At 38.7% G+C, this 26,001-nt stretch overlaps 1 long non-coding RNA gene across 2 annotated transcripts in view; it reads right to left on the bottom strand.

Annotated features, from left to right (window-relative positions):
• The window catches only part of LOC140696675 (uncharacterized), a 28,920-nt gene extending 3,309 nt beyond the window's left edge, over positions 1–25,611 (bottom strand). For both annotated transcript variants that reach the window (XR_012073190.1, XR_012073189.1), the window contains exon 1: positions 25,415–25,611. This is a non-coding gene — a long non-coding RNA (uncharacterized lncRNA). The remainder of the gene's footprint in view (positions 1–25,414) is intronic.
• Between the last annotated feature and the right edge of the window lie 390 nt (positions 25,612–26,001).

Genomic DNA, 26,001 nt, shown 5'->3' with positions numbered 1-26,001 from the left:
CCTTTGCAATACCTATATCCTTAAGCTGTCTCTGATGTTTCTGTCTTTATCTTGCTCTGACTGTAACCTGGCTGTCCCTTGAGGACGCTGTTTCCCCTGCAGCCTCCCAGACGTGGGACCTCTTTTCTCCCACAGCCCTTGTGTTACCTGGATGTCTACTAGGCATCTCAAGGCTAAGATGCACAAAACACCTCCTGATCTGCCTCCACAAAATTCCACTACAGACTTCGCTGTTTGACTGATAACAAATCCACCCTTCTAGACATTCCAGTCAAAAGCCTTGGCGCCATCCTTGATTTCCTTTCCCGTCACATCTCACGTTCGATCTGTAGGAAACTTGTTGGCTCTACTCTCAAAAACACTACATCCAGAATCCGTACCCCTCTCATTACCCCTGGTGATCCACTACCATCCCTCCCCTAGGTTGCTAGAATAGCATCTTTGAAAGTCTCCCCGTTTCCACCTGAGTCTCTTCTGTCCTCCTGGACTCTATTCTCAAGTCATCAGCCAGAGCAATCCCTTAAGAGGTAGGTCAGATCAGGCCCCCTCTGCTGGAAACTTTTGGTAGATCCCCTGTTTAAACTGGAGTGGTACAAACCAAAGTCCTTAGTGGCCTACCAGGTCCTGCAGGATCTGCCCCCTTGACCCATCAGGTCTCTTCTCTCCCTGACTGAATTACTCTGTTCTACACATTCTTCACTCCCCAGTGCTTCCAGGAGGAGCTAACAAGGACTGTCTCTCTTAAGACATTTGCACTGACTGTTCCCTCTGCTCTTTCTCCAGATATGTCCCCCAAACCCACTCCAGCACCGCAGATCCCCATACCCTGCTCTGTGCTTCCTCCTAGCGCTCATCCCTCCAACATCTGTGTGATTTTCTCGTGTCACATTTCTGTCCCCAGCCTTCCATGCGAATGTAATGGCAGAAGCTGGAACCTTTGCTTGCTTTGTTCATTGAGGTGTCCCAAGTACCTACCTAGAGAACAGGACTGACTCCTGATCATGTCTCAGAAACCTGCCTCACAACAGACACTCCCACATCTTGGGTGATGGCAACTCCATCCTTCCAGTGGCCCAGGTCAAAACTATTGAGGGCATCCTTGACTCTTTTAGTTCTTACACCCACATCCAATCAGTCAGGGAGTCTTTGGGGCTCCACCTTCAAAATAATTGCTTGGTAATTTCATGTTGAAAGAAGGACTGATTGATCCATGAAATTGGCTAATAATATTACCCAATCCCAATAGAATGCCATGACCTAATCCCAACACATCTAATCCTTTTACATATCCCACCCATTGATACCCTACTAATTATATGGGTAGTCTTTCTAAATATTATTTTTGAATCTAATTTTGTATAGCTTGACTTCTACTTTGTATAGACTTCATTAACTTCCTAAGGGCAGAAACCATGTGCAAGATACTTTATAAATTTTGTAGGTCCAGTTTAGTTCTTCTAGCTGTGAAAGCCCAGTAAGTGTTAGTTGATGGTGAGGCAAAGAGTAGTGTCACAATCTGCAGTCAAAAATCTAAACATGGAGTTCTTGAGATCCTATTAAAAAGTCAATCCAATTCAACAAGTCTTCACTGCATGACTGTAGTACGAATTCTACTGGATGCTGAAGAGGACAAAATACATAACTTTGAAGGCAGAGAACACAGTTATTTAAACTAATAATCTCAATACACTGTGGTAAATGACATTTGAGCATTGATACAAGGTGAGAGGAATTAACCCCAGAAAACCAGAGGAAGGCAAAGGCAAGTCAGAATTTATCAGGAATACAATATGGGCGAAAACATTACAAGCCAGGAAAAATTGAACAGGACTTTTTTGTTTGTTGTTAAGCTTCTCTTCTTTATTATTAGTGATGTCGCTTTTGGCCATAAGAGGCCTGATGGGGAAGGGAGATTCAATTCATGGACCAGAACACATGTATTAGGTAAGGAGTTTGAATTAATCTGTTTCTGGATCCCTTGTGAAATTTTGATACATAATGACTCAAATGATCAAAAAAGGACTATATTAATTTATTCAAGTTTTGACTCATAGTCACTCATGCTTTTGGCAAGGTTTGCATGAATAATACTATTTTATGTGTCTGATGCCAAAACTGAAATATTAATAGACTGTGTTAAGATTTAAATCTAGTCATAAACATGTCTCCAAAATAAGATGCATGATAATTAGGAGAAAAAATAATCTGGAGCTGTTTCTTTCTGTGAACATGCAGAACAGCTCCAATCTGTCTTTGCATTTTCCTTGAAAGTAAAATAGAGAAACAACAAAGAACAAAACTGCCTGTACTTGTACAACAGTCTGAGTATAATTCTGTTTCAATTCCATTTTAAGAAATTTTGACCACTTGCTATGGAAACGTTTTCTTCTGGAATCTGTAAATTGTCATCTCTTTTCCAGTAGGCATGTGTAAATACATTCACATCTTCCCCAAACTAAAAACAAACAAAAACTTCATCTTTCTTTGGAAAACAGTGTGCTTCTTTTGACATTCCTTAAGCTATTCTTGAAAATAGAACTGGATTTGAGTGCTGACATTAGCACATACTAAGCAGTTATCTCTGAGGGTCCCTGTTTCCCTACCTGGAAAGTGGAAATAGCAGGACTTGCCTTATCTCACAGTATTTGTGAGGCTCAAACCGATATCATAAATGTTAAAACATCATATACTAGCAAAACTTATATACAAACGTTCATAGCCACATTATTTGTAATAGCCAAAAAGTGAAAATAACTTAAATGTCCAACGACTGATGAATGGATAAACAAAATGTAGCATAGTCATACAATGGAATATTATTCAGCCGTGAAAAGGAATAAAATACAGATCTTCCTTGATGTATGGTGGGGTTACATCCCGATAAAGCCACTGTAAGTTGAAAATATGAAATGTCATAAAATGCATCTAATTCACCTAACCTGCCAAACATTATAGTTCTGCCTAGCCCACTTTAAACATGTTTGGAACACATACGTTAGCCTAGAGTTGTGTAAAATCACATAACACAAAGCCTACTTTATACATGAAATGTTGACTACCTCACATAGTTTATTGAATTCTATACTGAAAGTGAAAGACAGAATGGTTGTGAGTGTGTCGGTTGTTTACCCTCATGATCACGTGCCTAACTGGGAGCTGTGGTCACTGCTGCAACCTAAAATCATGAGTGTGTCATACCCTATATCACAAACCCAGGAAAAGATCAAAATTCAAAATTCGAAATATGGTTTCTACTAACAGCGTATCGCTTTTGCACCACCGTGAGGTGGAAAATCATCGGTCCAACCATCATAAGTCAGGGACCACCTGGACTGATGCATGATACAACATGGATGAACCTTGAAAACATTGTACTGACAGAAGCCATATACAAAAAGCCACATTTATATGATTCTATTTTTATGAAATTGCCAGAGTAGGTGAATCTGTAAAGAAAGAATGTAGATTAGTAATTACAGGGCTAGGGGGAAAGAGGACAGACTAGGAAGTCACTGCTAATGGGGACAAGGTGATGAAAATGTTTTGATATTAGGTCAATGATGATGGCTGCAAAATTCTATGAATATACTAGAAACCACTGAATTTTGCACTTTAAAAGGGTAACTTTATGATTGATGAATTATATCTCAATTTTATAAATTATACATTGCTAATATATTAACTCTTAATTTTAATTATTAATATTTATTGTTATTATCATTAAAGATTTAATTATTATTGTCATTATTTAGGAGTCTATTTCAATTAGGGAGTATTTCCCTGAGAATATGCTATAGTTCCTTCCCCCCTATTCAAAATTTCTCCCTAAAGTATTAGAGCTGCCCTACCAGAGTTCTGGACAATAGTATTTTGGTATTTTGAAGAAAGCAGGCATTGGGGAAAGGGTTGGAGTTCATAAACATAATGGCATGAAAGAGGTGGTCCCAGGGCCAGGTGTGTTGTGACATCACTTTTTATGCACAATTGCACTTAGTGCTTATTTTGAGTCATTAATTTCACCTGGGTAAAAATGTGTATTTTCAAGAGTGTGTGTGTGTGTGTGTCTGTGTGTGTGTGTGTGTGTGTGTGTGTGTGTGTGTGTGTGTGTGTGTGTAAGGAAAATATGTGAAGATAGAACACAGTTTTACCAGAGCTCTTGTCTTCTTGCCACTAAAGTTCACCAACTTCTTACCGTTTCCCATGTTTTGGAATAATTTTTTCTTAATTTCTAGAAATTCTGCATAACCAGTTTTAAAAACTTCTGTCAGTAGACGAATGATGAAAATATAATTTTAAAATTATATACTCTCATCATCCAAAGGTGGCATAACATTTATTTTCTACCCACCAATTATTTTCAAACAAAAGGGAATGTAATTTTATTTAGCTTGGTCACTTTATCAGAACAGCTAGGGAATACACATCACACCAAAATATGTTTTTAGTAAAATCACAACATGAGTTTCATAGAGAATTAGTTTGTTGTTGTACTAATTACTTTCACCACCCAAAGAAATAGCGTGGAACAATGCATGCAAAAAGAATTTTTTTAAATAACTTCTTTCCGTATAAAACTATGAATACAAAAGTGAAAGCAAATTAAAAAGCAGCACACGTAAGATGCTCTTGTTTACTTGTTTGTAGTGTATAAAACGTGAAAAGAAGAGGAAGTGAAGGCTGTTAATAGTAGCTGTCTCTGAGCAGATGGATGGCTGGCGGTCTTAGCCTGTTCATTCTCATCTGTGTCCTCTGACTTTTCTGTCATAGAGATCTCATAAAAGAGGATGGGACCAAAATGGCAAAGTAGGAAGACCCTGAACTCACCTCCTCCCAGGGACACACTAAAATTACAACTATTTACACATCAACTATCTGTAAGAAAAACCTGAAGACTGGCAAAAAGAAAAGAATTTCCACAACTAAAGACATAAAGAAGGAATCACAACAAGACAGGTTGGAGGGGCAGAGATGTGATATAGTCAGACCCACATCCCAGGTCAGTGACTCACAAATGGTGGGACTATCACAACTGTAGAAGCCCTCCCCAGGGAGTGAGGGGTCCAAGTCCAACATTGGGCTCCTCAACCAGGGGCTCCTGCCCTGGGAAGATGGGTCCCCAGATGTCTGGCTTTGGAAACAAGCAGGGCTCATGTTTGGGAGAGCTGGAGGGTTACGGGAAACACCGACTCTGCTCCTAAAGGGAGCACACAAAGTCTCACATGCCTCAAGTCTAAGCACAGAGGCAGTACTTTGAAAGGAGCCTGAGTCAGACCTGCTTGCTGAACTTGGGGAGCCTCCTGGAGAGACAGAAGGCAGCGGGGACCCCCCGAGACACTGGAGGCAAGCACTTCTGGGAGCTGGTTCCAGCACAACAGCAGCAGCACTGCCAAGCTCCATTTTGAAATACTCCCCCCAGCCTATCAGCACTGGGGACCCAGCCCCGGCCTCCAGCAGGCTGGCATGAGCATCAGGCCGCACAGACAGACCCTACAAGACCTGGCCCCCCACCAGCAGGCTAGCAGCAGTCCCACACCCCCTAGGACTCACAGCCAATTTGTCAGGAAGCCTATCACACCTTACAGCAGGCCTGTTGCCTCCTCAAGAGAGATGGCCTCCCAGTCAACCAGGCCCGGATCCAGCCCCGGGATCCAGCCCCACCTACCAGCATGCTCACAGTTGTTAGCTCCACCACAGCAGAAGAGTGCATCCAGCCCTCATAGGGGGCACCCCTAGAGCATACAGCTCTGGTAACCAGAAGGGAGTGTGCTTCTGGGCCCCATAGGACATCTCCTACATAAGGCCACTTCTCCAAGATAAGGAAATGCAACCAACCTACCTAACTCATAGATATAAACATAGACAAATGGGCAAATGAGATGACAGAAGAATATGTCCCTAATGAAGGAACAAGAAAAAAACCTCAGAAAAAGAACTAAATGAAGAGGACATAAGAAATCTACCTGATAGGTTAGGTAAGGATCATCAAGATGCTCACAGAACTCGGGAGAAGAATAAACATACCCAGTGACGATTCAAGAAACAGCTAGAAAATATAAAGAAGAAGCAAACAGAGCTAAAGAATGCAATAAATGAAATAAAAAATATACTAGAAGGAATCAACAGTAGATTAGATGACACATAGCAATTAATTGGCCATCTGGAACATAGAACAGGGGAAATTACTCACTAGAGCAAAAAAAAAAGAAAAAAGTTTTTTCTAAATGAGGACAGTTTGACACTTCTGGAACAACATCAAGCACACTAACATTCATATTATAGGAGTTCTGGAAGGAGAAGAGAGAGAGAGAGGGGCAGAGAATTTATTTGAAGAAATAATAATTGAAAATTTCTCTAATCTGGGGAAGGAAACAGACATCCAGGTCTAGGAAGCACAGAGTCCTAAACAAAATGAACTCAAAAAGAGTCACATTATAATTAAAATGGCAAAAGTTAAAGATAAATAATCTCAAAAGCAGCAAGAGAAAAGCAACTATTTACATATAAGGGAACTCCCATAAGAGTCTGAACTGACTTTCCAGCAGAAACTTTGCAGGCCAGAAGGGACTGGCATGATATATAGTCAGAGTGATGAAAGGGAAAAAGCTACAGTCAAGAATATTCTACCCAGCAAGGTTATCACTCAGATTTGACAGAGGAAAAGAGTTTCACAGACAAGCAAAAGCTAAAAGAGTTGAAGACCACTAAACTGGCTTTAGAAGAAATGTTAAAGGGACTTCTCTACACAGAAAGGCCAGAACTAGGAATATGAAAATTATGAAGGAAAAATCTCATTGGTAAAGGCAAATACACAGTAAAGATAGCAAACCACTTACAAAGCCAGCAGCAAGGTTAAAAGACAAAAGTAGGACAATCGACTATATCTACAGTAAGTAGTTCAGGGATATGCAAACAAAGAGATGTGAGACATGCTGTCAGAAATATTAAATGTGGAGAGGACTAGTAAACATGTAGGGTGGTTAGAGTGCATTTGAACTTAGGAGAACATCGACTTAAAATAATCACGTACATATATTGGTTGCTGTATATAAACTGCATGGTAACCACAAAACTAAAACCCATAATAAATACACACACAAAAAAGAGAAAGGAATCCAAACATAACACTAAAGATAGTCATCAGATCACAAGGGATGGAAGCCAAAGATGAAAGGAACAAAAAATAACTACAAAAACAACCAGAAAACAATGAACAAAATGGCAGTAAATGCATACCTATCAATAATTACTTTAAATGTAGAGAGACTAAATACTCCAGTCAAAAGACACAGAGTGGCTGAATGGATTAAAAAAAAAGAAAGAAAGAAAAAAACAAGACCAATTTATAGGCTGTTTAAAAGAGACTCACTTCAGATCTAAAGATACATATAAACTGAAAGTGAGGAGTTGGTAAAAGGTATTTCACGCAGTGGAATGAGAAGAAAGCTGGGGTAGCGATACTTGTACAAGACGAAATGGACTTTAAAACAAAGGCTATAACAAGAGGCAGAGAAGAAAATTACAGTTGTCCCTTGGTATCTTGGGGTGATTTTTCCCAGGAGCTCCTGGATATAGCAGAATTCTCAGATACTCAAGTCCCTTATGTAAAATGGCGAAGTGCAGTGAGCGCAGCTGGCCCTCTGCGCCCGCAGATACAAAGCCCTTCGGCCCTCCTGCTGTTCACCCTGCAGACCTTGGGATTAGGGTTTGTCAGCCCCCGTGTGTGTGTGTGTGTGTGTGTGTGTGTGTGTGTGTGTGTGTGTGTGTGTGTGTGTGTATAAAACCTATTCGTGCTCTTTCTTTGGAGAACCCTGACATACATACCAGATTCCAGGAAATAGGACCCCCAGAGAACCTAAGAAACACAGATCATGCTACTTCCCAACTCTTAAAAGTGGCCTTTCTGGATGAAAAGTGTACTGGGGCTGGAAAATTGGTTTAGACATCCACTCTAATACTTTTACTAGAAACAATACTGAGAAATCGGCCTACATTTGCCCTTTTTTTCTTGTTTCACATCGTCTTAAAGGAAGCTCAGTTTTGTCATGTAAAATAGCAGCTAATGTTTACTGTTTCCTTCCATCTGGTACAAATGGTCATGGTGTGAATTGTAGATAAAGGTTTGTTGATAAGTCAACAGGTTTGCTAGACCATGAGAAGAGGCTGGTTTATAACACATCCTTCCAGCTGCGGCATAGAACTGCAACCACAATAAACAACACATGTACTTTTTGCAGGTGAGTTGTAGATAAAAATACCAGGCAAGCAGCTGCTGGGGTAGGTGTGCCAGGACTGGGCATCGTTTTTGCTCAATTCAATTGCAATTGACGAAGGAAGGTTTTTAATAAAATCTCAGAACGTATAGCCACGCCTGGTATTGGACTGGAGGAACAGAAGGATATTATCAAAGGAGTTTTATCACTCATGAGGGAAGCCAAAGACATGAAAATATTTGGGAAATAGGCAACTATTCGAGAGGGAGATTAAGAGCTGAATTTACACTTTCAGAAAAGGAACGATTTGATAATAAAGTCTAATGGAAACATGTAGACAGTGAATACACATGCAAATAAATGGACAGTGGAGACTTTAACATAGCAGTGCTTTCCCCTATACATGGCTTTATCTGACACTTACATCTCCACGAGAGAAGAGCAATGGTCCTGTTTCACAAAATAAGAAATGGACGGCTTGGAGGAGTCAGTTGTTTTAGAATCCTAGACTCGCAATCAGGACGACATACCACCTTTCATTTGTGTCTCATAAACGTTCCACTTTCCCCGGCCACTTATTTCATCGCATTCATTATTTTCTCTGCAGTCCCAAGACAACACTAACTGTACTTCCCAATGAAAGTGCATTATTATGAAACTCATGGGGTAGAGTTTTTCTCTCTTTGTCCCTCTGAGGCATTCGCTGTCTGCAGGATGATTCTTCTGGACCTGAGTAGCCCGTGTTGAGGGATCTGTGTGAGTAGGGAGTAACGAGAGAGGGGACAGGCAGCCCTCCCATAGACACCACCTTGAGTGCCTTTGGCTGAAGCGACCTTAAAGCAGACCCCTTAAAGAGTTAATCCAAAGCTTGCAAACAAAACCAGGCACAAAACAATTTGGCACACAGGGCAATTTTTTTTTTTAATTAAAGCTAAAAGCCTCTAGGTGAGACATAAACTCACCATAGCCCTGAGCTGTCTTACCCGTGGCTGCCTCTGATATGTGACACCTCTGTGGCCCCGAAAGCCCCTGAAGCAGTTCTTTCCCTCCAGAATAAGCGATGCTTATTCCGAAGCTGCACTGCATAGGGCGTGAATGGAGTGAGGGTGGGATCAAATACTGTAGCCCTTGTCTGGATACTCCGTTCTTTAAAACCTCACTGTGGCTAAGATTTCATGTCTCAGTTTGCTGGGTGAAGGGATTAACCCCATAACAAAGCATCTAAAGCTTTCAGAGGGTGCCAGCACCCCGAATCCCCCTTGTTTCCTATCTCCAGTCTCCCTTGAACCCTGCCTTCCCCTCTAATATCCCATTCCCTTGATCTTCTCATCCTCTCTAAAGAAATAACCAGGTAAAGTCCACATCCCCAGGCACTGAGAGCCAATGACAACAATCACGATAATTAACTTGGGTAGAGTTTATACCATGTGCTTTCATATTGTATATAACACTAAGGGAATTGTTAACCATATTTTACCTATGACGAAGTTGAGGATTCAGGCACAGAATGACATTCTATAGGATCCTAATCTAAATTGCTTGTCCTGGGCCCTTGACCCCAGTATCTCTTCTGCCTTCTCCTCCAGCCATCCGGCACCCTCTGCTCTGAAAAGGAGAGAGCTGGACTTTGACTCAGGCTATGAAAATCTGCCCCTGGGAAGGGAAGGCAAGGGGAGGGTGGCAGAAGAGAGGGAAAGCAGGAGTCTTTCTTCCAGGCTCCAATCCCACACTTCCCTGCTCTTACACTTCCTCTGCAAAGAAGCAAACCAAACACATCCACCAAGAAGACAAAAACCCATTTCCTTCTGAAACTTCATCTGGGGGATCTAGAATAGAAATTCATACTCTCCCCATTAACATAACTTAGACTTTATTTCTTGCAAATTAATGCCCTAATCTTATGAGATCTGGAAAGCAATTGCCTGACTTTTCCTCAGATCACATAGTGAAGAATCCATGTAAACTAGACAGTGACTAGTAAAAGGCTCAAATCACCTTTCCCAAGAAAGGAGGCAAGGAAAGGGAAAAAAGAAGTAGAGAAGGGTTTCAGTTTTCCTTTCCTAGTTGCATATATGATAAATTTCCATTAAACGTTGATGCATTTTTAATATGATGTCTTTAAAACTACACAAGAAGAGAAAAAAGGCACCCAGGACCTGCACTCAGATGCAGAGCCCTCAGGGTCCAGGAGTACCTACAGATCTCAAACCTGGCTCTATCCCCATATATCACAAGAGGCTGGCTTCTTTCAGGGAGGCTGGGCTGTGCGGGTCACCCAGAGAGCCTGCTAAGTGGCCTAAGCCTCCTGTCACCTGAAAGTCCATCCATGTGATGGTCACCTTGGAGGCTTTTTGTGTAAGTTAAATAAACGGATAGGAAAATAAATAAGACATACATGCATTCATACATTTGTAATGTATTCAGGGCAGAAATCCATTCAAAGCTAATTGCTAAGCAAATTAACAGACTAACTGAATTGCCCAGAAATTGTTACTTAGTGTGGGTAACATAATACTATGTGTTAAATATAAACTATCGTTGACCCTAGAGGAACTTTTATTTAAGAAGAGGAAGAAATTACGCTTTAGAGCCTTCATTTTTTTTAAGCTCTTTACCATCTGTTTGGGTGAAAGACTATATAAAGGCCGCTAATCACCATTATCACTAATTATCTGTCACTAGAAATCTTTTTCAGTTTACCATTAGCATTAAATTCGAAGCAAGAAGCAGGCTTATGAAATCCTAGAATATATTTTTATTCTCTACAGAGACAAGTAGTTTACAAAACACTTTTGAGATTCTAATGTGGACTCTAAATCCGAAAACATGGCATCCAAGCCCATTTTACCTTTGTGCAGGGAACTGCCTATTTGGTGCTCAGACTGAGAGCTGTATAATCCAGGCTCAGTTAGGTTCTGACACAATTAGGTTCTAGCCAGTTGCCAGGGAGGCTCTGATAGCTGCAGAGGACTAGCAGGGGAGTGGTAGAGGCGACGGCCCTTGGCTTGGATTGCAAAGGCCCTGCAATTCAGTGAGTCTAGGCCCTGAAAGAGACAGGTTGTGTATGTCTACTAGACCGTGAGCAAAACCCTCCTTCACTTACCCTGCTCCATTCACGCAACCACTTAACACAAAGAGGGACCCATAGAAGAAGCTTGACAAATATTAGTTGTCGTTGTTTGTGGTTGTAGTGGAAGGACTCTTGGCTTCTTGGCTTGATTTTCTAATAAGTTGTTTCTAAGGATCAACTAATTTTATTTTAAAAGAGTTGAGATATTAGATAGTCCATCTTTTTCAAGAGCTTACTAAGCAGACTTGGATTCCAGTTTCCATATATCTAGATAGTCATTTCGTGGCTTGATTTCCCTCTCGACACACTTAAAACTGTATTAACCTGCTATCGAACTCTGGAGGCCAGAACCTACCCAGGAACCAAAGAATATTTTCTAGGAAAACATGGCAGCTTTCCTCCATGGTGTGCCCTCCGGGATTACAGACAGATTCAATGCCTCAATTTATCTCTTAATATCCTTGACAATATGATACCATCCTATATTTCCAGCCCCATTGCCCAATTGTTACCTACATAAACCTTGGTCTACAATAAACTCAGACTATATAATGATCCTTGAACCTCAGAATTTAGTTCATCTAGAAAATTTACTGACCATATACAAAATACCTTTGTTCTGTAACTTTGCTCATGCCATTTTATCTTCCAGTAATTAATTTCTTCCATACTCCACTCACACTTTAAAGTTGTCACAGATAGTTTTTGGAAATTTATCTTCCCAGACTCCCTTTCTTGCCACCTGACACCATCCACCCCATCCCACTAGGGCTGCTAAAGGAATGGGTTTAGGGGACCGTGTTTATATCATGGATTCCTATTTCTACTCTCAGCAGAGTGAAACATGTTGGGTGCTTAGCTGACCCAAACTGGACCTATCAGATTCTTTTCTTGGGAATCTAGAAATAACACAGAGTCAATTCAACATAGAAAACTGTGTAAGACTCATCGAGGGTCTATTCTTGAGTCAGTCCCATGTTAACCGAAAGTTACATGCAAAACAAAGTTATGGAGCATTGCAGACCAAGGATAAGCAAACAAAGTCGGTTTGCCATACAGAAGAGAGCATGCCTTGCAAAATTATGCACATAAGAATTACGCAGCCACTGAAAGGAAAAGCAGCGATGGTCCTTGGCAGCTCCCCAGGGTGCAGCTCCACTCCCAGCTGTATCTCATTTATGTGAGAGCTCCACTTCCTAAATATAAACCTTCTTTTCAATTGGAATTAATTTAACTGGATTTCCATCCCTTACAACTATTGAGTTTTGCCTTTAAAAAAATACTCTCGCTCAGTTGACAACTCTTCCATGACACTTTTTCGACTTACCTCAGCCGAAACCATTCTTGCCTTGCTATGCTACCTCGTCATGAGCTCCCTGCTTCTCTATTCTCACTGCCTTTCAGTTGCTGCATGAACCCCCCAGAGGCTTAACCCCCCCAACCCAAGCCCTAGGATAGATCATGTTTTATTATCTGGAGAAATTGGAGAAACCTTAGTTCAACCACGTCACAGTGCTCTGCTAGGAGTTCGTGCTGTCAAACTTCAGCTTGTTTCTATTACCAAACTCCCATCTTTGTCCCCTGCTTTGATAATTTGGTATATGAGATCTTCCTAAATTGATTCCACCTTGCCCTGACCAGTTGTTTTCTGAAAATCCAGTTCAAAGGCAGGGGCTCTTTTAGTAACCGCTTGGTATTGGCAGTGGTTCTCAAGAAGGGGGAGTGATTTTGACATATGACCATGTCTGTTAACACAACCTGGGGGGAAGGAGCGTTACTTGCCATTAGTGGATAGAGACCAGAGAAGCTGATAAAATCCTTCAATGCACAGGACACCGTCCCACAACAAAGAATCATCCAGTCCAAAATGAGAATAACGTGAATAAAATGTTGAAATTGAGAAACTCTACTTTAGTGGGCAAATAGCCTTGAGCCAGTTATGTAACAGAATTTCCCTCCATAAAATATAGGTATATACTTCCTGTAGGGTTATCATAGTACCTAACACAATGCTTTCAAAACTTTTGGCACTTTGTCATGATTATGTTTGCACAATGAAAAATATTTCTTAAATAATATGTCATTATCTAACTATTCCTTCCTTATACCATCTAAACTTTGGGGTTGGAAAAATTCTTGGCAGTGATGAATTCTATGTTTACTTGTCAAATCTCTTGGGATTCTAAAGGCTTTGATCATATTTGTCTGTTGATTTTTTTAAATAAAATTTTTAAATAAAACTTTTTATAGTGATAAAATATACATAATGTAAAATTAAAATTTTACCATCCTAACCATTTTTAAGTGTACAGTTCAGTGGTGTTAAATACATTCACACTGTTGTGTAACCATCACCACCATCCATCTCCAGAAACCTTTCATCTTCCAAAATGGAAACTCTATACCCATTGAACAACCACTCCTCATTTCCTCTTCCCCCACCCCATGGCAATCACCAGTCTACTTTCTGTCTCTATTTGACTACCCTTGGCACTCATGTAAGTGGAATCATACAGTGTTTGTCTCTTGGTGACTGGCTTATTGCACTTAGCCTAATACTCTCAAGGTTCAGACATGCCATAGCATGTGTTACAATTCCATTACTTTTTAAAGGCTGAATGATACTCTTTAGTATGTATATACCACATTTGGTTTATCTGTTCATCCATCAATGTACACATGGGTTGCTTCCACATTTTAGCTTATTGTGAATAATGCTGCTATGAATATGGTTGTACAAACATCTCTTCAAAACCTTTCTTTCAATTCTTTTGGCTACATACCCAAAAATAGAATTGCTGGATCACTGGTAATTCTGTTTTTAATTTAATAAAGAACTGCCATATTGTTTAGCAGAGTGTTGTACAATTTTACATTCCCGCCAACAGTACACAAGGGTTCCAATTTCTCCACATTCTCACCAACCTTGTTGTATATATATATTTTAATAGTAAGCATCCCAATGGATGTGAGGTAGTGTCTCAGTGTAGTTTTTATTGGCATTTGCATAACTATTAGTGATATTGAGTATATTTCCAACTGATTATTGGTCATTTGTACATCTTCCTTAAAGAAATGTCTATTTAAGTCCCTTTGCCTATTTTTGACTTGAACTCTTTGGTTTTATTCTTGTTGCATTTTAGGAATTCTCTATATAGTCTGTATATTAATCCTTTATCATGTATATGATTTGCAAATATTTTCTCCCATTCTGTGGATTGCCCTTTAATTTGTTAATAGTGTCTTTTGATGCATAAAAATTTTTATTCACATGAAGTCCAATTTGTCTATTTTTTTCTTTTATTGCCTTTGTCTTTTAGTGTCATGTCCAAGAAATCATTGCCAAATCCAATGTCGTGAAGCTTCTGTTCCATGTTTTCTTCTAAGAGTTTGGTAGTTTATTTATATTCTCCTCTTGATTTATTTTTGAGCTTTATTTTTCTAGATAAAGTCTGTAGTCTAAACATGCTCTGGGTAAAATACACACAGATGTCTTACTCATCTATAAAATCTGAAGGTAACTAGCTCTTGTGCCTGCACTTGTGCACATGTGTGTATCCAAGTTCTTGTGCATCTGTGTTAGGGTATCATTGTTGCAAGAAATAGCAAAAGCATATAACACCAGGACAGGAAAATATGAACCTATTAGATAGGGTAGGCTAATGACTAAACAAACAGACCCCTAAATTGATAGCTATTCAAACAAAATAGAACTTTTTTTTGTTTATGTAACTTCCAAAGCAAATATTTTTGTATGATGGCGAGCTTTCCTCAAAGTAATGTTTCAAAGACCCAGGCTCATATGATATCACTTACATATGGAATCTAAAAAAAGCAAACAAACTTATTTACAAAGCAGAAACAGATTCACAGACATAGAAAACTAACTTATGGTTATGGGGGGAAGGGGTGGGAAGGGGTAAATTGGGAGTTCAAGATTTGCAGATACTAACTAATACATAAAAAACAGATAAATAACAAATTTATACTGTATAGCACAGGGAACTACATTCAATATCTGGTAGTAATGAGATATGAGAATATGAAAATGAACATATGTATGTTCCTATATGACTGAACTATTATGCTGTACACCAGAAATTTACACAACATTGTAAACTGACTATACTTCAATAAAATATATATGTGTGTAATTTTAAAAAGACCCATGCTCCTTCCTTCTTGTGCCATCTTTAATAGGCTGCATGTCCATTGGCATCAAGCTGGTGAAAAGGGACAGAGAGAGTAAAGAAGCTACATCTGCTTCTTAACTATCTAGAACAGGTTCTCAGGAAAAGGGCGCAGGTTGGTTCGCTCAGCAAGTAAAATGTGGAAACACTACATAGGCTTGGCAGCTATCAACAGTCCCCAATTTTTACACTTAAAAGACTGTATTTACTTTGAGGCCTTTTGTAAGGACACTGTGTTGAATAGATGATAAATTTAATCTGAGGGTAATCTATTTAACTAACATCATCACTAAAGAAAACATGTAACTAATCTTTACTTCTGGGGTTTGTACCAGTGCCCAGAAACAGTCAACCTCATTGACAAGGCTTGAATTTCAGCAGTGTACCTTGGGCTCAATACATATTCATAGAACGTCAGACTTAGCCCATAGGAACAGGCTCATGAAATCAGACGCAGAAATTATGTGAGGGGACAAAGTTAATAAATGGTGGGATACTCCCCAATATAAGTCTCCTGTAGGACTGAAACTTACACATTTTAAAGGCATCCTCTGGAGTTTAACAAAGGTCTCCAAGTAGCCCCTGTTAGGATATGTGTATATATGACTTAGAGAGATTACCAGATGTGTTTATAGTTTCAGGAAGCATTTATATGCCAGTCACTGTCCTAAATCCTTTATACCATTCACAATTTATCAGAATTTTTTTTTCAGATTATTATCTTCCACTTAAGGAATGGCATACAGGGGAGTAACTTTTGTTAAAACGGGATTTGGTTAGCTTCAAAATATGTCCAGGGGCCCTACACAGCCAGTATGTGCACTGGGATTCTGGCCATCAGGGAGGGAAAAGGAGGTAGGAGATGGTGAGGAAACAGGAGACAGGAGTGTCACAAAACACGCATCTTACCTCCTTTATTTTTCTGATAGAACTTGATTTTGACAATGGTACTCCTTTTGCTGGTCCGATTCCATGGCCCTACTTTGAGGCAATGACCTTCCAAGTTAGCAGGAGTCTCCTAAGTCTCTGAGATTCTTTTGGACTTGTCTCAGTTCATGGATGACCTTCCAGAAATGAGCTGACATTTCTTGTGGCATTTTTAGGATGCTGAGTGGGGCTGGCTGTAAGCTGAGCTGTTCAGGATACATCTTTGCCTTTCACTCTCCTCCAGAGCTTACTCAGAATGCAGCGGGCGTGTGGGTCTGCCAGGAGGTGGCCTCCACTCCACCAGTGCATTGACCATCTCCTACTGGCATAATGACCTGCCTTCCAAGAAGCCTAGCCTATTCCTAAGGGGAATATTCTCACCCTTTCACAAGTAGAGGTGGGGTGAGCGTGCTCCTACCAGCTGTGCTCCCCTCTCAGCTTGGAATCCAGGCAAATTCCAGAGGGGGGCATTTTGCCAGGAAGCGGGACATAGTAACACAAAGAGCTTAGGCATCTTCCACAACTTGTGGATGGCTTGGAGGGATATGCATAAATCTTGATTGAATCATTGGCCTTTTAATTTATGTAACAGATAGTAGTTCTTAGCTCATGTACTTTCTAGTGCATGTTCCTGAAATTAACATCTTGCACATGTTAGATTGAACATGTTAGACTGCACATGTTAGATTGCACATGCTAGATTATTAGTTCTATGAATGCAGGGACCACTTCTGTTTCAGTGTCCTGTTTTTCCTAGTGTCCTTAGAGCTAAACACTAATTGAATAAATGAATGAATGGATGAGTGAACAATGAATTTACTAATACTCTTGGTGTTACTTTGTCTATGTTGACTGTGCATCTTTGCAATAGTCATTTTTTCTGGGAAGAATAAGATCTGTTTTAGTTTATTCTGTTTTATCCGGGAACCACTTACTAAAAATTATTTGCTAATAAACAATTGCACAAGAGCACCCAGAAATTTGAATTGTAGAAAATAACCCTTTTCTCTAAAGCATGGACTTCTTTTTCCCACTTGCCATGTGAAAATAAAAAATAATGGAGATCACACAGAGATAATAAACAGTATCTGCACAGAGCTCTGTCATGAAAAAAAAAAACCAACTTCACATACCCTGTTTCATTTTATTTTTAGAGCAATTTTCTCCTAAATAGAGCTGGCATTATAATCTGTTTTATTGATAAAAGAGTAACTGAAGACTCAGATAGTGCGTGTCTCCAAAAAAACTAGAGGGGTTGAGATCACTAATTATAATGTGTGGCTTATTTTAACTTTGAAATCTGGGTACAGAATTCTGTCTCAAGTTACAGACACAATTGTAGCCAAAACCCTTATTTCATGTCTTACTCCTACACATCCCTCAGATCCCAATTCAAATGTGTCTTTCCCAAGGAAGTCCTCTCGCTAGTCCCCAGGCTGTGTCCAGTCTCCCTAGGACGTGCTCTCATAGTGCCTGGTAGCTTTCATATGCGGTACTTACCAGAGGTGGCTTCTATGGGCGTTTTGGGTGACATTATTTGATTACTATCTTGTCTCCTTAGCCAGGAAGCATGCCATTTTAGCACGGTATTCCTGGAGCTAAGCAACAGTAAGCATTCAGCAAACATCATAGCATTAATAAGTAAAGGAACAAACAAATGTTGAGTAAGAAGAGGTAAGCATTCAAATCATTTTCGGAGGATTTGAGTTGATGTTTACTTTTCAGGAGAATTCAGAAGAAGGTTAAACATTTAAATAAATATAGCAAAGAAATTAATTCAGTTATTACTAAGATACATTATTTTTATAGCTGCATATATGCACTAAGACTATTTAAAACATTTAAAACAACTTCTTAACATCCATAAGTCTGCAATACAATTTAAACTTATTTTCAACTTGATTTATTTTATGCTTTTTTTCTAAAAGTAGAGGTTAAATTATGAATTTCATTTATTTTTCCTCCCTAATGGTCTATTTTTGAGATAAAAATATTTGATTTACATTATCTATAGCAAAACATTTCATTAAAATGATGCTGAGGATGAAAATGGCTAGAAAATGTCAAGAATAAAAATAACATCATAGTACACATGAATCAAATGTATAGGAAATTCTACTCCCTATTTAGAAAAGTTTTATAGGGCAGTGAGATATCAAAAAAAATTTTTAAAGGTGGCTAATGGAAGTAAAGAAAGTTTACAGGTTTTTCTAACTTTTTGGTTCATGATAAAAATAAATGCCATCCAAACAGAATTCAAAAAACAAAAAACCAGTGGCTAAAAATAAAACATGTCTCATTAAAACTGTCAAAATTTTAATGTGAAAAACTATGGTTATTTTTCTTTCAGTCTAAATACTGATAAGGTATTTATAGAAAAATTATAATTTTCTTATTTTTTTCATATTTACATATATACACATATACGTTATATTGAGATATCCTCAGATTTAGACAAAAAATAATAATACCTAAGTTAACAACTGCAAAAATGAAAAAAAAGGATTTGGGGGGAAACTCTTGAGATAATTTCCTTAATATAAAGACTTAATATAAAAGTATATATGTCTACTATAAAGACATAAGTATATATGTAAAGGTGATTGAGTCCTTTAAATTAAGAGATTAAAAGTCAAAGCAGAGCGAGCCAAGAGGACTGTTTGGGCAGAATAAAAGGGAATAAAAGTCGGGAATTTTATTAGAGTGGGAAAGAGGCAAATCTATAGATCTTTGAAGAGCTAGTTTCCATAAATATGTCTCTTCCTTAGTAAACTGTAATTTTCTACTCATGTGTTTAGGTTAATAGCAGAATTTTACCTTAATCGAAAGTTAAGTAGGCTTACTAAAATTCTTGAGTGTTTTCTTTGGTGAATTCCACAGTTACTAAGTTGCCGATTCACAGGAATCTGACATAAATAATACATAATGTTAGAAAATTGAGTTTAAAATACATTTCTCTTTTATATTCTCATTCCCATAATAGAAGAATAGAAAATTGAATTTAAAGCTGCTGTGTTACTGACACTTCAAATAAGATTTAATTAGTTTCTCTGACAAAGCTGTAAATCTTGAAATTAAAGAGTTCAGGAGTGCTTAGACCCCTACATTCTCTAAAGAAATTTAAATAGGAATAATAAGTTTTAAGCACATCTTTCTTGGTGCCTCCCATGAGGCAGCCAATGTTGGCTCAAATGATAAATGTAAATAATACTTGAATCTATAAGAGTCCATCTCAGGCATTTATTTACTAACACAAGGCTTCTTGATGTTCAGGAATCAGAAGTCGACCTCCAGAATGTCAGAGAATGATACAGATGAAATCGTAAGCAATCAGTAAATGTCATCTTCTTTATAACAATAGCCAACATTTACTAAATGCTAAGGAGATGCTATGGCCTGCTTAAAGTATTTTACACCGATTGAATCTTTAATTCTCCCATCAACTCTATGTGGTTGGCGCTGTTATGATTCTCATCTTATGGAGGAGGAAACAAGGGCTTAAACAGGTTGAGTGACTTCCTAAGAATATACTGATAGAGGATGTCTGTAGCAAACACAGTGGGTGTGCCAACTATATTCCCTTGGCCTTATCAATGTAGTGCACACCCAGGCCGACTTCCCACTGCCAGGGCCTCTGCAGGCCACTGTGTGCTGTATGCAAGACAAGCCAGGCAAACCAGAGCTGGAATCCACCCCAACCTCCTCCCAGGCACCTTCAACCGCTGACAGAGGGGATTTGGTCCCTCGCCCCTCAGGTAGGGGAACTCAGAGGCACCTGCTCTATATTGCCTACTAAACTTTTGCCATCCACAAACTTACTTGAAAATTCATCAATTATTGGCTGTCTTCCCTCCCCTTTCTGATTTCCTCAGTCCTTACCAGTGAATTCTGGGATTACCTCCCAAATAAACTGTTTTCTCTCATATCTTTATCTCAGAATTTGTTTCTGGGAGAACCCAAATGAAAAAGAGCCCAGACAGTCTGGTCACAGATTCTAATCCCAGACAGGATTAGAACCCAGACAGTCTGGTCACAGAGTCTAAGTGTTTAATTACTATAATATATTGCCCATTCTTCCAAAAAAGATGACATACATTTTGTAAAAATTGTCTCAAGACATGGTAGGAGGAAGAAACTTCTTCTCCTTTTTACATCCCATTCTTGTCAAGGATCTTGTGCAGGGTCTGAGATTTTACTCTTCTTGCAGCAAAGAAATTGGCCAGCCATAGTTTCATGAAGGCTGGTGGAAGACATGAGACTCCTGGGTCAGAGACCAGAGACACTGTTAAGCACAGCAATGGCAGTAGCTAAAGAATCAGCACTTGTACCAGCTCCCCGAAGTCCCTTTCCCATTGGGTGACATGGACAAGCCCAGATGGAAAACTGCACAAGCAGTGGATTGTGTTCCAGGAGAGAAACCTTGAGGTTAGGGAACCCAAACTTTTTATACAGGACAATAAACTTGGCTGCTCTTTGCCCAAGAGAGAGACACCATCTCTCTTTTCAAGGCTATTAGTTACACGAAAATCTTTGAAAATGTAGTCCATGATAAAGTCAACCAGTGCCTCACTTGAAAAGTCTGCAGATATGCAAGAGACCTGTGAAGAATTATCTTCTATGCTGTGAAATCAAGAAAGATGTTCACAGTTTCATCACACAAAGGAAAGTATAACTATGCCTTACAGAAAATGACAAAAACAAACAAATGACATTGAAAAGTTGTTTATTGCATTGTCTTCAATTTTTATTTATTTATTTGGTTTTCAGGGCATAAACCCATTTTCCTTTGATAGCCGTGCCAATCCTGTCAGGTAAGTATTTTATGGCTGATGGAAAAATGACTCAGGAGACAGGGAACTTCACGGACACTCATCTAGTGAGTGGTAGACCCACAAGTTAAACCTAGGACTTCTTACTGCCAAAGCCACCAAACATTTGACCAATAGCATTGGAGCAGGTGAACGACTACCCAGAACTTAAAACCTAAAAGATTTAGTGGGTCTCTTCATTTCTTCAATGCCGTGACACTCCCATGTCAGAATTTAGGAAGCAGAACTGAAGACATGAGTTGAGGTGAAGGGAGGGATGCAAATGGAGGAAAGGGCATAACTATGTTTTCTTTGTTTTTTGATGCTCAGTTTCCCCTTATCTACATTCAGTTTTTTTAAAGGTAGTTTGCACTGTGTAAATCAGTCACTGCTAAAGAAATAAATAAATAAATCCTAGAAAGTCATGGTTTTGGAATTGAGCTATGAAAAAAACTCCATAATTATCAGAATTATAGCATTTTCACTCAAATAGCTGCAGTATATATTTATTTCAGAATTTTGTGCGTTTTTCCCCACTGGGGAAATGTGCACAATTTCAGTGCATTCAAAAGCTCAGACTAATGTTACATTTTTAGACATACTGCTTATAGCATCAGGGTGCCATTGTTTATGACATGTATGATACCTGAAGAAAAGTATATAGATCAAATTCTACTATATCAAATTATGGTTGAAGTGCATTATGGAAATTTGTTACTTAAAGGAATCCTATAGTGAATCCTTTTTATGAAAAAACAACTGTATCCAGAGAGACATAATGACTACTGGCAAAAGCCTTGGCCAAAAAGTAGAAATTCTGAGCTTCTTTGTGTCATTTGTCACAAGGGGTGGGGAAATTGAACTAGATAATCTCTGAATGTCTCCAATTCAGATTCCCCTTTCCTGGAGTGCAGAGACGAATGTGTTCGCTGTAGACGCAGATGGCTGTGGCTTGACTCTCAGCTGTGCTGCTTACCAGGCATACACCTTCCTGCAAGTTTTGTAACCTTTTTACACCTTTTCCTAACTTGTGAAATAAGGATAATAATGTGTACTTCAAACAACACTTGTGAGTATTACATTAAATTAGTTAACACTTACTGCTTTGTACAATGCCTGGCACATACTAAGCATGCAATAAATTGCCATCAGTATCATTAATTCTACATTTCCATGTATCAGATTCATCTACTGTGAGACTTCTTATAGCACATGCACATCCTGGACTTCTCTTTTCAGTAAAATATAACTATAAGTAATTTAATCTATGCATTCATGTTTTATTCCAACATTTTATTGAAAAATTTCAAACCCACTACAAAGTTGAAAGAACTATGCAGTGAATACCTATCTCCATCACCTAGGTCTTACAATTAACATTTCCCAAGATTTGTGCTATCACATATCTATCTGCCTACTCCTATTTCCCTCCAGCAAGCCGTCTTTTTTGATACATTCCAAATTCAGTGGAAAACATCAGTACACACCTCTCTCCTAAATGTTTCAGCCTGCATGTTGTTAAATAGAGTCCAGAATTTGAGGGCTTTTTTTTCCCCATTTGGGGTAAAACTTCATGTACAAGAAAATTATGCATTTGCTTTTATATTCTGGGGTAATTTGAATATTCCAAATTGACTCTCTGGTGATGATAAATATTTTCAAAATTAAATCCCCAATTATATTTGCTGTAACCTGTAACATAATGCATTGAAATGCTTTCAAAGTCCTGGTGCTAAGGGCAATCTTACCTTACAGGTCAGGTAAACTGTATCGTTTCTCTTTGGTGGTGGTTTTATTTGGGAACATTCAGTTTGATCTTGGTGTCATGTATCCAAATCCATTTGTATATCCATTTGTAAACTATAATAAAAAGAAATTCTACCACCCAAAAAAAAATGTGTATCTATATGTGGTGTTGGGTGTTAACTATTATTGTGCTGGTCATGTCACAAGATATACATATATGGAATCATTATGTTTTACGCCAGAAACACATGTAACATATGTCAATTGTATCTCATTTTTTAGAAAAAGAAATAAATAAGTCTATAAATATGTAATAAGAAGACTTCAAAAAATAAGATGAATACCACAAATCAAAAAAATTAGAATGATGACAAAGGTGACGTTCTGGTTCTCCAACTTTTGTTTGATTCCACCACACTGAAGCACTCAAACTCAACAGTTCCCCATGTGTAACAGCAAGGGAAGGATGCCTGAAGAGATCTCTTACTGAAGGAAGGGCTTTGGCAATCTTAAGTCTTACTGGGTGTATGGCAAGAAAAAGGATTTCGACAAAATTATACCCTAAAGTGTACCTGCTCAGAGTGAACTATAATTCACACTTACTCCCTTCCCATGTCTCATAATACTTGAGGTACAAAGTAAACCCTGGGCAGAAAAAAAATTCTGCTGTAGTCACTGTTAAAGAAAACATCAGTTAATCATGGCTGGGACCTTCAGATATATCTACATGTTCTGGTGAACTAAAGAAATTTATTTAGCTCCAAAATCTTTATTGAAACTTCAGTTCCTTTCTCTACTATGTGAGAAGGACATACTCAGCAAAACTCAATCTTCCCTAGCTAATTTATGGCTTAACGTACATAGAGATGGTCTTAACAAGTAAAGGTCAGAGTAACATGGATAGACTATTATTACATTTTCAGGCCATCACTCAAAATTGCAACACAATACAGTCTTCCCTTGGTATCCTCAGGGGACTGGGCCAAGGACCCCCATGGATACCAAAATCCATGGGTGCTCATGTCCCTTATATAAAATGATGTAATATTTGCATACAACCTACATGCATCCTCTGACAAACTTGAAGTCATCTCTAATTTACTCATGATACTTAATACAATGTAAATGCTACGTAAATAGGTGTTGGTGTGTGGCAAGTTCAAGTTTTGCTTTTCGGAACTTTCCAGAATTTTTTTTCCCAAATATTTTCAACCCTTAGTTTGTTGATGGACTCTTCAGATGGAGAGCACACTCAACCTGTCCATCATTCACCAACATCTACTTAGTGCCCCCTAAGAACAGCGCACCCAGGAAGAAGACCAAAAAAATTATTTTTGATCCCCAGCGTCTAGGAGGTTCATCCCATTATCCTATGAGGAACAGTGTGTGAAATAGATGATTCAGCATAAATACGACATGCTTGTGAAACATGCAGACTCTAGAATTGGATAAACCTGAAATCAGATAAAAGCATTTGAATGCCTCTCTCACGACGACTTATTGATGTGGTGACCTTAGGCAAATTACTTAACCTCTCTCAGGCAAGTCAAGTGACTTATCTCTTTGAGATATGAGTTTCTGTAAAATAAGAAAAACAATAAAACAAGAGCAGGTTTTTACTAAACGCTTATTATTTGCAAGGTGCTGTACAAAGATCATTGAAGGTTCCTTAACCCGTTTAATTCTTTTAAGAATTTCAAGAGAGTAGTTACTGTCTTTATCCCCTTTTATACAGATACACACAGGTCATTCAGTTAGTTAGTTTAGTGACAAGGCTTGAACCCAGAGCTCTTCATCATGATGCTAATAATAATGAATTGCACAGGATTGCTTTAAAGATGAAGCGAGCAAAGTTGAGGCGTTAAAGTCAGGTGGTATATGTCCAATCAATGGTAGCCTCCTTTCCTTTGCAATGATAACCAAATAAGAACACTCAGAAATTGTACTTTAGATGTTTTCTTATTTGTTATTTACACATTTACTCATTTATTTAATTCAAGTATAGTTGATGTACAATATTGTGTAAGTTATGGGTGTATAATACAGTGATTCACAATTTTTTAAGGTTAGGTATTTTCTTACCTTTAGGAATTTAGTGAATGTAAAAGCAAGCAAAACAATAATACATTAAGACTAGATCTGACCTAAATATAAAATACTAACTTCTATTCCCAAAGGAAAATTTCCATGTTTCGCCAGCTCTTTACATCCTTGGGAGACACACACCTCTGCTACCAAACAGCAAAGACAGTATCAAGAGCTGTAAGGGTTCCAGGATGGTTAATAAATGTTTTGGCATCAGTCAAGTATAAACATCTCTGAGCTAAACATCTGAACACAAAGTTCTCACAAAGCTACTCACTCCCTTGAGGAGGGCCTAAAAGGAACCCAGGGTCATACTTCATTCTTGGGAGGCATCTGGATTAATTTCCACTGTAACGTGGACAGGAGCCAATCACTTACCAACAAGCAGGAAGTGAAATAAAGAGCAGAATCCCAGGATTCCCCTCAGGAGCCAAACCAGGAGAAGAGGATATCCCAGAGAAGCACACAGCCCCGCTCCCAAGAGCCCAAGTTCCTGGTTTCTTCATCATATACTGGCTCAAGTAGGGTGCATGCTTGAACCTCACTGTCACATTATTTTCCCCTAGGGTTTATATAGACATGTTTTTCTTGTTGAAAATCTAAGCAGAATGATAAAGAAGTTGCCTTTACCTTTTTAAAGATCCTGCCCACCTAGGGAATTTGCTTGTTTCCAGGCACACTGAGCATCTATGATGTAATAATTAATGCTGAAGTGTTGGTGGCTTAATGTAGTCTTCTTCCCACAAGCATTTACTTTAGAAAAAAACTTTAGACATGCTTTATACAAGAATGGAACTGGTGGCTTTGGGGCTCAGAGTGGAGTGCTCTGGGGTTGGGAGAGACAGCACCGAGCTCATAGCCAACAATCTTGCCCACCTCAGCAGATGGCTAGTTCGATCTCTCTGTGTTTTTGTGCATTTGGTTTCCTTTTTTTAAAAAAAAAATATATATTTTATGATTTGTTT

This window comes from Vicugna pacos, chromosome 5, assembly GCF_048564905.1.
Source record: "Vicugna pacos chromosome 5, VicPac4, whole genome shotgun sequence".
Taxonomy (NCBI): Eukaryota; Metazoa; Chordata; class Mammalia; order Artiodactyla; family Camelidae; genus Vicugna; species Vicugna pacos.
Note: the sequence above shows the minus strand (reverse complement) of the source record. Positions and strands in the feature narration are given on the sequence as shown.